Source organism: Myxine glutinosa, chromosome 11 (assembly GCF_964187855.1).
Source record: "Myxine glutinosa chromosome 11, kmMyxGlut1.1, whole genome shotgun sequence".
Lineage (NCBI taxonomy): Eukaryota > Metazoa > Chordata > Myxini > Myxiniformes > Myxinidae > Myxine > Myxine glutinosa.
Window position 1 is genome coordinate 43,778,941 of NC_136271.1, and position 11,840 is coordinate 43,790,780.

Genomic DNA, 11,840 nt, shown 5'->3' on the forward strand with positions numbered 1-11,840 from the left:
GGGAGAAATTAATGAAGGAGAGAAAGTTGAGAGAAAGGAGTGTATGTGGAGTGTGCAAGAAGAGGGAAGTTGAGAGGAAATCAGAATAAGAGTCTTTAGGGTTTTGGAGGGGAGTGGTTTGCATGTGGCATACTTGTGGGGGGGGGGGGTGGAGGTGGGGGGTGATATTGTGATTTTAAAATCTTCCATTTTATGGAATTTACACAAAAAGGGGCCCAAGTCAAACTATTGTGGAACTTGTGATCTAAAGGCTGATTGTGCTTGACTGCTCTGATCCCACAGATTATAGATTATACAAATGATGAAATTGACAATGAAGGAAACGAGCGAGTGAAGTTCACTGGAGATTTGACCAAAGGAGACGCATCCATTACAATCGAGGATCTTCGTCTCAATGATTCAGGAGTGTACACGTGTGAATGGACCTACTATTCTGGTAGTGGTTTGGTCGATAACCACATACTGGTGAATCTCACTATCACAGGTAAACCTTTCCTTGTCTGTTTTGCAATCGACAATAATTTTAACATTTTTCTGCAAGATTTTAGGAAATGGCGATTGGTGGAAGCAATAATATTTACAATCATAAATTGAGGAAAGGTTATGATTCATTCGGTAAGACATAATGATAAGAGCTCAGAGCAAATACTTGAATTCAACTCACTCCCGCGACATTTTGCTGATTACCCAATCGACTTCACCAGGCAATAGCCTCAGTTGGATTCGCAATAGCTCCTGATTATTTTTTTTCTGTGCTGGAGTGTCATGTGTTAATCATTTGCGGTTAGTGTCACGTGATGAATGCTGTTGATTTACATGTGACCTTTGCTGCTCATGTGCATGACAGATGACGACGAACCTCCATAAGCATCCGGTCCAAAGTGACACTTCAGCAGAAAATAATAATAATAATGAGGGTCAATCCAATTGAGGCCATTGCCAGCTAAGCTGATTGGGTAATGGACGCAACGTCTGCAGTACTCCACCTTCCGAACCACTTATTTCTCATTCTAAGAAAAGCATTATATACAACAGCAAGGATGTACAGCTATCTGGGATGCCTCTTCGTGGTGGTTATACGGCAGGGCCGCCGAGAGCCAGAATGGGCCCCGGGGCAATACCAAGTGTCCGTCCCCTTTAAAAAAAATTTTTTAATCCATCTATACCTCGGACGTTTCCGTATTTTCATCAGACCAAACACATGCCATGGTTAAGGGAAATTGGGGTGTTATTCATATATTCCTGTGGGAGCAGGAGTATCCAGAGTTGCCCAGTGATGTTCTAATCCTGTTGGTCTTTTGAAGAAATCAATTTGGTTTTTTTTGTTCTATTATTTTGTAGGTGACTAAAACACTCCCCTACCTACACCCAATAAGGAAAATGTATATTTAATATTAAACACACACATAAACATACATATTCACAAACACACACACATAAACATACATATTCACAAACACACACACACACATAAACATACATATTCACAAACACACACGCACAAAAAAACATACTGTTATGTTTGTGGGGTAGTGATATGTAGAGTCAGGTAGATTTGTGTAGGTATCATGCCCCGGATGTCGGGAAACAACCATCCACATGCAATAAGACATCGGCTGGTGTATCTTTGTCCCCGTCACGAGGAGGCGGGGCATGTTAACTAGTTTCGGGGATAAGGATAAATTATCCCTTGTATGTCTTTCCCTATGTGATTTATACTTTGGCTCTTTTGGCACTGCACCGTAGACACGAGTGAGAAATGCCCATTCTTTTTTTTTCTTCTTTTTTTGTGTCCTGAATCGAAGCTCGTGAAAGAGCTAACATTTATTTCACAAACAAATCAACCAGACAAACAAAATATATAAAAAGAGGGAGCGGAAGACATGATGGGGAGAGAAGGGGAAGCACACAAACACAACATTTGAGAGCAGGGAGAAGTATGGGAGGGAGAGGGTTTGGGGGGAGGAGGCGTGGGAAGGGGGTGGGGGAGTGGGAGAAGTGTAAAACACAAGGACACCAAGGACTTCCAGGACAGAAGTTGGTATTTCAAAAAAGTGTAGGATTTCGGGTGAAATTAGCGGGGGTAGAAAAGATCAAGGTTTTGGATGGGGGAAGATAAGAGATGGTGGTGAACAGCTGTTTTAAAGACCTGGAGGGTGGAGTGGGATTGAAGAGAGTGAGGGTGTTTGTTCCAGAGGCGGGAGAAAAGAGGAATGAAGGAGTGAAGGTGAGCAGAGCATCTTGATTTTGGCAGTTTAACCATAAGAGAGTTGCAGGCAGATCTTGTGCGACCTGTAGAAATATTTGGGGGACAGAGCCCAGAGAGAGCTGGGGGGGGGGCAAGGCCAGAGAGGAGTCGGTAGAAGACGGAAAGACCACCAACCTGCCTGCGGTGAGTGAGTGAAAGGCCCTCGGAGTTAGCTTCATCGCGGGAGATTCCAATGATTCTGAACGCTTTGGTTTCAACAGCGTGAAGACGAGCTAGGTGTGAGGCAGGAGCACCAGCCCAGAGGGGAGAGCAGTATTCCATTGAGCTGCAGATGAAAGCCTTGTATGTGGTGAGGAGCTCAGGTGTGCCAGGGAAGGACTTCGCACGACGGAGGATGCCCAGTCGGCGACTGGCTTTGGAGGCCAGATTTGAAATGTGGTTTTCCCAGGAAAGATCATGGCAGATAGTGAGACCCAAAAGCTTGAGTGACAGAACTTCATGGAGAGGATTATTCAGAAATTGGATGGGATGGTTGTCCAGTCGGTCTTTTCGGAGAGACATCGTAAGAGTGTGAGATTTGTCAGGATTGAAAGACATGTTCCACTTGTTTGACCAGTCTGTGATTTTGTCCAGGTCTGCAGAGAGTGAGGAGGCTGCAGACTGCCGATCTGAGGGATGAGGAATGGAGCGACAGAGAGTAGAGTCAACAACAAAGAGACAGAGAGGATTTTCAAGAGAGTCAGAGAGATCATTGATGAAGACCAGAAAAAGCACAGGGCCCAGAACACTGCCTTGGGGAACTCCAGCCTGAACAGGAAGAGGAGATGAGAGAAACCCATTCAGGGCCACACGTTGACTATGACTAGAGAGGAATTCCACCAGCCATGCGTTGAGATTTCCATGGATATCAAAGGAGGAGAGTTTGGTGAGCAGAGCGGGGTGCCAGACTGTATCAAAGGCACGTGATATGTCAAGGGAGACAGCTCTAATTTCCTGTTTGGCATTGAGGACCTCCCTCCATTGTTGAGAAAGCAGAATTGAGTTGAGTTTAAAGTTGAAAAATTGATTTGAAATTGAGTTGAGATTGCACTAAATAATAACCATAAAACCAACCAGAAGCCAGTTCTGAACATTGCCATTTGGGCCACACCAGGTACATCGCCACAAAAGACACGCAGGCTGAAGACATGCCCCAAGGAGCTGTGATTGGCCAGGGCGGAGCAAGAAGCGACTCGCTATTGGGCGGGAGTTGACCAACGGGAAGGCCGGGGGTAAGAAGGAGCCGTGATTGGCCAGGGCGGAGCAAGAAGCTACCCGCTGATTGGTGGAAAGAAGGCTGAGGAGGAAGCAGAGCACCGATTGGCGAGGACCACTGAGGCCGTCAGAGGCTAGCAGGAAGCTGCGCACTGATTGGTGGAGAAGCTGACCTGCTGATGACGTCACGACTCTCTCTCTCTCTCTCTCCCTCTCTCTCTCTCTCTCCCTCCCTCCCTGTCTCTCTCTCTGTCTCTGTCTCTGTCTCTCTCTGTCTCTGCCTCCCTCTCTCTTTAACTGTCATGGTCCCGACTTCTTGAAGGTAGGGGTACACCATCCTAGATGTTGAGGATCTCTGGGTCGCTCCCAGAGAGATGAGCTTTACTCCAGATGAGCTTTTCTAAAAGCTGAGCTGCCTAAACATGTATGACTGTCCATCATTCAAGGCGGCCAAGAAAAACCATACCTTATGTTGCCGGCTTATTGCAAAGGTAAAATGATCCTCCTCAAGGCTTGGGATTTCCACTGTCTTCAAGCTCCAAAAAACCATTAGACAACAAGTTTTGCACGTGAAGGATACCTCCTCCTCTTCCCCCCGGCCACCCTCAAAAACCCCTTGAAGAGAAATGTGGTGTATGGTGCAAGAGGTGATCAGGTGAACTGCAAGGGTTCTTATATTGTGGAGACAGAATGGTCCCTGAAACCCCAGAAGAGCCAGCATTTTAGGCCAAGCTGCGCAGACATATTCCAGATTCGACAGTGTATTATCATCTGCAAACCATCAACCATATCTTTAGCACCAAGGAAGTAGTTATGTTGGATAGAGAAATAAGTGGTTTGAAGGAGGGGGTGAGGAATCTATTTTGGAAAGAGTGGAGGCACCGATGAACAAAGAGAAGAGACGTCTCCCCTTTAATTTATCCCACATGTTGGACAGGGACCTTTGGGAGGTTCCTCATCACCTGTCATTTAATCAGCAAAGGACATGTAACACTCAACAGCATTGATCACGTGATATTTTCCATCAACATTAACATGTGAAACTCCCACACAGCATATAAAAGAGGGGGCAATCCAAATGTGGCCATTGCCATCTGGAGCCAATTAGGTAATTGGTGAAAAGCCGCAGAAATAATTTGGTCGAGGTATGTTTTGGGCTGTTAAAAAATGATTAATAGGCCAGGATCTTCTCCATGTAAATGTGTATTGTATAGCGCTACCAAGTATTTAAAATAAAAAAAACACCTTTAGAGGCCATTTTTCCCCGCAAAGCGGGGGTTGGCCTTTTTCGGGGACCGTGGTTGTTGTTGTTTTTTCGGTCCCCTTTTTGAAGCAATGTTTTACGGCCGGATGCCCTTCCTGACGCCAACCCTTTTTGCCACCTTTAACGACAAACAGGGAATTACCAGTGAACTAGTACTCAATTAGCCGACCTCGGAAGGTATGAATACAGGCTGAGTCAACCCCCCTGGTCGTTAATTCAGCAATCAACCGGGATTCGAACCTAGGATCCTCGGATTCTAAGCTGGCACCCTAGCCGCTAGCACTACCAAGTATATTGTATTGTATTACTAGAAAGCATCTGAAAATGCAAAGCCTGTCCGTGACCGTTTGTATGTAGATGTCTTCCTCCGTATTCTCAAAATAACAAAAACCGTTTTCAAAAATGATTAAAAATAATCAAAATTGATTTTATGACACTGACCTTTGACCTTTTGACAAAATTATTAATTTCCCTTCTCCGTATTATCATTATAAATCTTTGGTGAAAATTTTATGACAGCTCAAATGGTACACAAGTTACGGCCTGGACACACACACACACACACACACACACACACACACAAGTGATTACAAAAGCCCGTCTCCTGCAAAAAAGATTTTAGGTGCTCTTCCTCGTTCAGTCTCACTGTTTTTAGGTACTATTTTACAACACTGTTTCAGCTGGTAATTGCTCCAAAATTTGACCATTTACAGTAATAACTAGAACGGCACTCAGTAGAGAACATACCTACGTCTGGTTGGCCATATCACTCAATGGTGAAGATTCACTTATAAAATTATACTATCCGGATCCGGATCTTCACCAAAATCTAATCATTTCGTCCTTGTCACATACGCTACATCTCTGCCAAATTTCGTCCGAATCCGTCCACAACTTTGAGATATTTTGCTCACAAACAAACAAACGGACAGACAAACAGACAGGGGTGAAAACATAACCTCCATCCACCTTTGGTGGCGGAAGTAATTATAATCATGTGACCATCTTCAGGCCATCATCCACCCTGATCTCTTAGCCTGTCCTGTCCTTCCCATTCACACTGACATATTCGACTTTGTTTGCTGTCATTGTGTTGTTTATCGATGTCATCCTCACTTGTCAAATGTTGTTTTCTTTCTCACCATCTAACTGAAATTAGTGTGAATACCCTGCCAGCAGCTGAAACAGTCGCAATGCATTGTTGTATTGGTCATCCCAATTGCCTGATTCAAATCAGGTGGGTCATCTCAATATGACCCCGGAACTGTTGATTGCTTCAGGGTCTTCCGCATGGGATTACAAGCATACTATCACGATACCGTATGGATTGGAATTCCGAATCAACCCAGCACTGCGTTAATTACGCGTCGCACGGAAATTAGGCCGAGCGAACTTGACATGTTGAATCACCGCTGCCAGTTAGTCCCTTATCGGGTTGTCACTAACCACGCCAGGAGAACCACGACAACCACAATTCACCCAGAGACCAGGTAAATTTAATAAGCAAATGGCACTTGCGAAGGAAACACGAGGAAGCAATAACAGGTATGTAATAAATAAACAATCCCCTTAACCCTCCACCAATACATGCCCACAAGCCAAATGAATGAAAGGTAGATCCTGAATTAAGTATTTCCTTAAGGCTTCAGAAACTCCACGATATAAAGACAAAGCGTGAATGACAGGACAGAAGAGTTCTGGCAAACCTAACAAGCCTGCAGGATGAGTCAAGGCAGATGGCAGAAGTTAATGCATTGTGTCTTGGACTGAGGAGGAGAGAGAGGGTTGCCTTTGCCTGAGTGGGAGCGTGGCTTCCATACAGCAGCACTCGGACAGGTGCACCCTCCAGTGCTCTGGTCATTCTCTTCTCACTTTCATTGTTCCCCACCTTTATGCTTACAGAGGGCACAGCAGTAAAAATGGGGTCAAATAGTTTGATAATTTTAGATACATTGGGAAAGGGAGACTCAAAGTAGACATCCAAGCAATGCGCAGCTAATATCACAATTGATTACTTTAGCTTATGCTGGGCCTTCACTTAAGGAAATAACTGCTCCACTCTATGCATTAAGGCCTTGGAGACATTTCCCATAACATCATGATAACTTGGTATAAAAAGGCATTGGCACAATGAAATAGTAATAGTCGTTTTATGTATTAATGTCACGTAAATTAGAAGTAGACAATGAAATGTTATCAACTCAACTGAAGCATCAGCACAAAGCGAATCGGCGTCGGCATTCAGATTTGCAACTGGATTGACCAATTGTGGCTGATTCAGTGGAGGCAAGTGATTCTCTCAGTGGACAGCGGTACTGTATTAGGAAAGTCATTGTATGTGCTGCGCTGCTCAGGATTGAGGATTCTCAGATCAGACAACAGTGATTATTCGAATGGGAACTTCTTGATAATGGGCATCACAAATTTAGCATACTGCGTAATATTGATTCATGGAATCTTCATTCCCCTCTGGTGAAACTCCTAAAATCCAGGATCACTGCTCACCTCCACTCATTTGTTCCTCTTTTTCTTTTCCCACCTGTGAAACCAACTTCCACATTCTCCTCAATCTCATTCTTCTCTCCAGGTCTTCAAGACAGCTGTTATTTAAATAACATAACAATTCACCACCATCTCAGATCATCCAAAATCATGATGTTTTCTCTTCCCGGTAACCTTCCCCAAGCCCACCTCTTTCCAAATTTCCAGTTTTTCCTTCCTGAGAATTTCCTTCTGTATCCATCTTTTCAAATATTTATCTGCATGCAGTCGTGTGTATGCAGATCCACTACAAGCCTTAGATCCTGTCAATAAAAAGTCGTACTGGTTGCAGAGGAGAGTTTCAGTGTCACGAGTGTCACTTTCAATGCAACTCTACATCGGAAAAAAGAAGATATTTCGCTGAATCTCTACTTTGTCCATTTCACACGAAAAGCCGGACATTTCAGCAGTCCGTCAGGAAGCGGGACGCGCAATGTCAAATTGAGACTCTCCCACCCAAATTGGTATTGGTTGGACAATATGAAAACCCGTTCACATCCGCTCTCTACTCAAACTGAATTTGATGAAACCAACAGCCAAAAAAGGTCAAAAAAAAAAAAGGTCAGCCAAAACCAACAGCCAAATCAGTGTTCTCCACATCATCATAATAAAGGTTTGTTGAAAAATTTATGACAAAACCTCAAAACCTCAAATGGTCAAAACCTCAAAAAAACACAAACACACACACACCCACACACACACACACACACACACACACACACACACACACACACACACACACACACACACACACACACACACACACACGGCTTTCTTAATAGTCTTAAGAATAATAATAATGTTGTAATAACATGATCTGTGCTTGTGAACTTGGTCTGTTGCTCATTTTATTTATCTAGAAACCACAGCACCATTAACACCTTCAGAACCACAAACATCTCTGACACCACAAGCTTCTGCATCACTAACATCTTCTCCACCACCAGCTTCTGCATCACGCCAGAAGAGTTCAAGTCACATTGTTGCTGCTGTAGTCATCCCTCTTGTTATCATTGGTGCTGTTGCTGGTACTCTGGTTTACTTCAGAAAAACAAACCGGTAAGAACAATTAATGGGAAGGCCTTGAACTAAATCCAAAACAATCCTGGTTATTTCATTTATTAACAACGATGTTTTACCTCCAACCCACCACTCCCACCCCCTATTTGCTTAACTACCTAATTTACTTTCACTTCAAGCCAAACTTTCATCATAGCCTTTTTAAAACACATTTTTAAGTCAATAAATGTAACTTTACTTTTAATACATTCCCAAATGTCGATAAAATATGTAAATGATAAACATTGTGTATTTCTGACTTTTTCAAGGTAAGATATTCAATTTCCTTTCTTTGTATTGAAGTTTCCTGGTGTGTTTATTTGCATTTTTGTCCTAAAAGTATTTCTGATTACATGATCGACAAGGAACGTGGACACAGGAGGAGACCCTTGTCGTTAACTAACATCAGGTGGGCTGATTCAGCCAGTCATCACTCCGAGGTTGCCAAAATCAGTACCAGCTTATAATGGGGGCACTGCATCAAAGGCACAGCCACGCTCCCAGCAATGATGCAACCAGCAGCCTCAGACTGCATACAAAAAACAAGAAAGAGCAATCAGATTGCAGACCCTCGCCAGGACGTGTTTTCGTGTTTTTTCCGGCTTCTGTGTTAAAACAAATATGGCGGCCGAACCATGTGATCGATGACGTCATAATATTTTTTTTTCCCACCAATTTATCCCTAGATGACGCTGAAAAAATTTCATCTTGATCAGATTTAGTTTTGTACTTGTCGAATTATCACGTCGTAATGGAGGCACCTATGACATCATCATTAACCTATGTTATTCCCCATGTAGAGTTCTTTACAATGAACCATGTCTCAATTTTTCTAGTCAACGCTTTCAGAGATATAGAGTGGCAATGTTTTTCGTTTTTTCCGAAGATGGCGCCCGTACCACGTGATGTATGACGTCATAATGATAATTAAGCATTTCTACAGGAGGAGGTGGTGAAATCTCCCTATCAATCGGACCGACGGTTGCAGAGAAAATCATATTTATTCTGTGCGGACAAACAGACAGACAGACAGACAGACAGACAAACAGACGCAATACCTTCTCCTCTGGCGAGGGTAACTAGAACATGCAATCTTGACACAAATAATATCTAATTTTGAATTATCAGCCTTACATTGTGCACAAATCGGTAAATTTTGAATAAAGCGAGAGCGAATCACAATGATTAATAAAATAACAAGGACAATTTTTTATTAAAAATTTTTTACTATATTTTATTTAATTGAACAAGGGTGAAAGATTATTTTTTTTAATTCATAATAAATTTTCACTATTATGTTGGTTGTCATTTGTTTATCAATCAATTGATCAATAATGGTTTCATTTTCCACACGAACATCATTTCAATAACATTGTGTTTCCAGTTTGACTCTTGATTTCCACAATCTGTCCATTTAACAGATGCTGCTGGAGAAGAAATAATGAAGAGAATACTGGACGTGAAGACGCTGAAGTTGTACCGTTGAAAACTATGCAGTCTAACGATGGAAAGATTGATGGACAAAATGGAGAAAATTATGAACTTCAGACATCTCCAGCATCAGATATTGTGGAAAATAATATAGACCCTCCATGAGCAGAATACCAGGTTAACCTGACACAGGAGGAGGCCAATAGGCCCACAATGCCTGTGCTATATCCACACCCCCTCAACCCAACCCAATCCATGAGCACACTCACCCTCCATGACACAATACTGAGATGTTTCAGTTGCACTCTTCACAGGACATTCAGGATTCAAATATTTCGTAATAACGTTTTATATCAAACTAGTGGGGCACCCGTGGGAAACCCATGGGCATAGACATGTATGACATTTGGACATCTTGAGTTAGATGCTGCACAGTTTTCCAAAATGGTTACTGCCAATTCATCAGGTCCAGAAATGATATAATCTGTACAATTTATTTACTTCACATAATATGCGACATTTCACTCCTCTCCAACCCTCACTCATCTGCCTCCTCTCTCGCCCCGTCACTTCACTCTTCTCCCCTTTCATTCTTCTCCCCCATCACTCCTCTCTGCCCCTCACTCATCTCTGCCCTCTCTCTCCCCATCACTCCACCACTCTCCCCTCACTCCTCCCTCCCAATTCTCCCTCTTCTCCTCTCCAACCCCTCCTCACTCCTCTCTACTCCTCACTCTCCTCTGCCCTCTCTCCCCCCATCACTCCACTTCTCTCCCCCTCACTCCTCCCTCTTCTTCTCTCCAACCCCTCCTCACTCCTCTCTACCCCTCATTCAACTCTACTCCTCACTCTCCTCTCTTCTCCCCCTCCACACTCCTCCCCCCCCCCCCCCCACCCCAACTTCCAATCTCCTCTCCACCCCTCACTCATCTCCCTCCTCTCTCCTTCCTCTCCCCACTCCTCTGTGGAAGGTTTTGATGCCTACTTCAAGATTTAACAACATGGTAATAATACCATTGTCAGACATTAATGGATTATAGGGCAAAATGGTTAATAATTGAACTTCCACTCTCAAGGACATTCCAAATTTACAAAAACTTACACGATAATATTCTGTCCCTCCGGCATCTGTCCGTTCATGGGTGGGGCTTCCCATGAACGGACAGTTTGATTCATACAGCTGCATGAAGAAGTAAATGTATTTTATTTGCCAGATGTGGGGTGCCCCTTTATATGAACATTTCTAGAGCATTACTTGGTTCCTCCTAAGAACACAAGGGTAGTCCAGCATGCACACGAGATTTTTTTCAATGCCCCTTATTTTGTATTGTTTGGCATTTTCTACAAGCTATGGAATGTCCCTTCTTTTCTATACTTTGCCACATGGCACATACCATATAAAGGGGCCTTTTCTATGCCCCTACAATTTTACCCAAGAATGTCCCTTCTTTTTTATAGTTTGCTACATGGCACACCCCATATAAAGGGCCCTTTTCTATGCCGCTGGCATTTTTCACAAGATGCATTTTAAATACGAACAAAACGCATTTCTTCATTGTTCAAGACTTTATTCAAGACGATATAAAAAACTTGAAAAAGTAAAGGAAAAAAAAATCAACCCATATGGGATTCAAGCCCACAATCCCCAGCTTCGAAGTCTGATGCTTTATCCATTAGGCCATTGAGCCAGCAGGTTAGAATTCTTATTCTTTTAATAATATTTTAAAGAGGTATAAAGTGTGTATGTATGTATTTTTATACACAGTTCCAGAAAGAGGATAATAAGCTTGTTACATACTACTGTGTTCAAAAAGTATCCGACCTTTATTTTTCGTGCGTAAAAAAAAAGAAGCTAGGGAGGCGTTGATTGGTGCACGTATGTAGGCGATCCTAATGCACACACGTGAATTTTTTCACACCTGCAGAAGCTATCATTCGACGGCAGACCGCCGATGAGTGAGGAAATGTAAGTGAGCGCCGTCGGATTTTCGTTTTTGACAAAATGACGGAAAAACTTGAACAACGCTACTGCATCAAATTTTGTGTAAAGCTTGGCGATTCCCAAGTGGAAACGATCCGCAA

The 11,840-nt window shown here is 43.0% G+C and overlaps 1 long non-coding RNA gene across 1 annotated transcript; it reads left to right on the forward strand.

Annotated features, from left to right (window-relative positions):
- Window positions 1-218: 218 nt before the first annotated feature.
- LOC144894258 (uncharacterized) lies at window positions 219-11,633 on the forward strand. The gene is made up of 3 exons (XR_013624943.1): window positions 219-484; window positions 8,216-8,327; window positions 9,749-11,633. It is a non-coding gene; the product is annotated as an uncharacterized LOC144894258 (long non-coding RNA).
- Window positions 11,634-11,840: the final 207 nt, after the last annotated feature.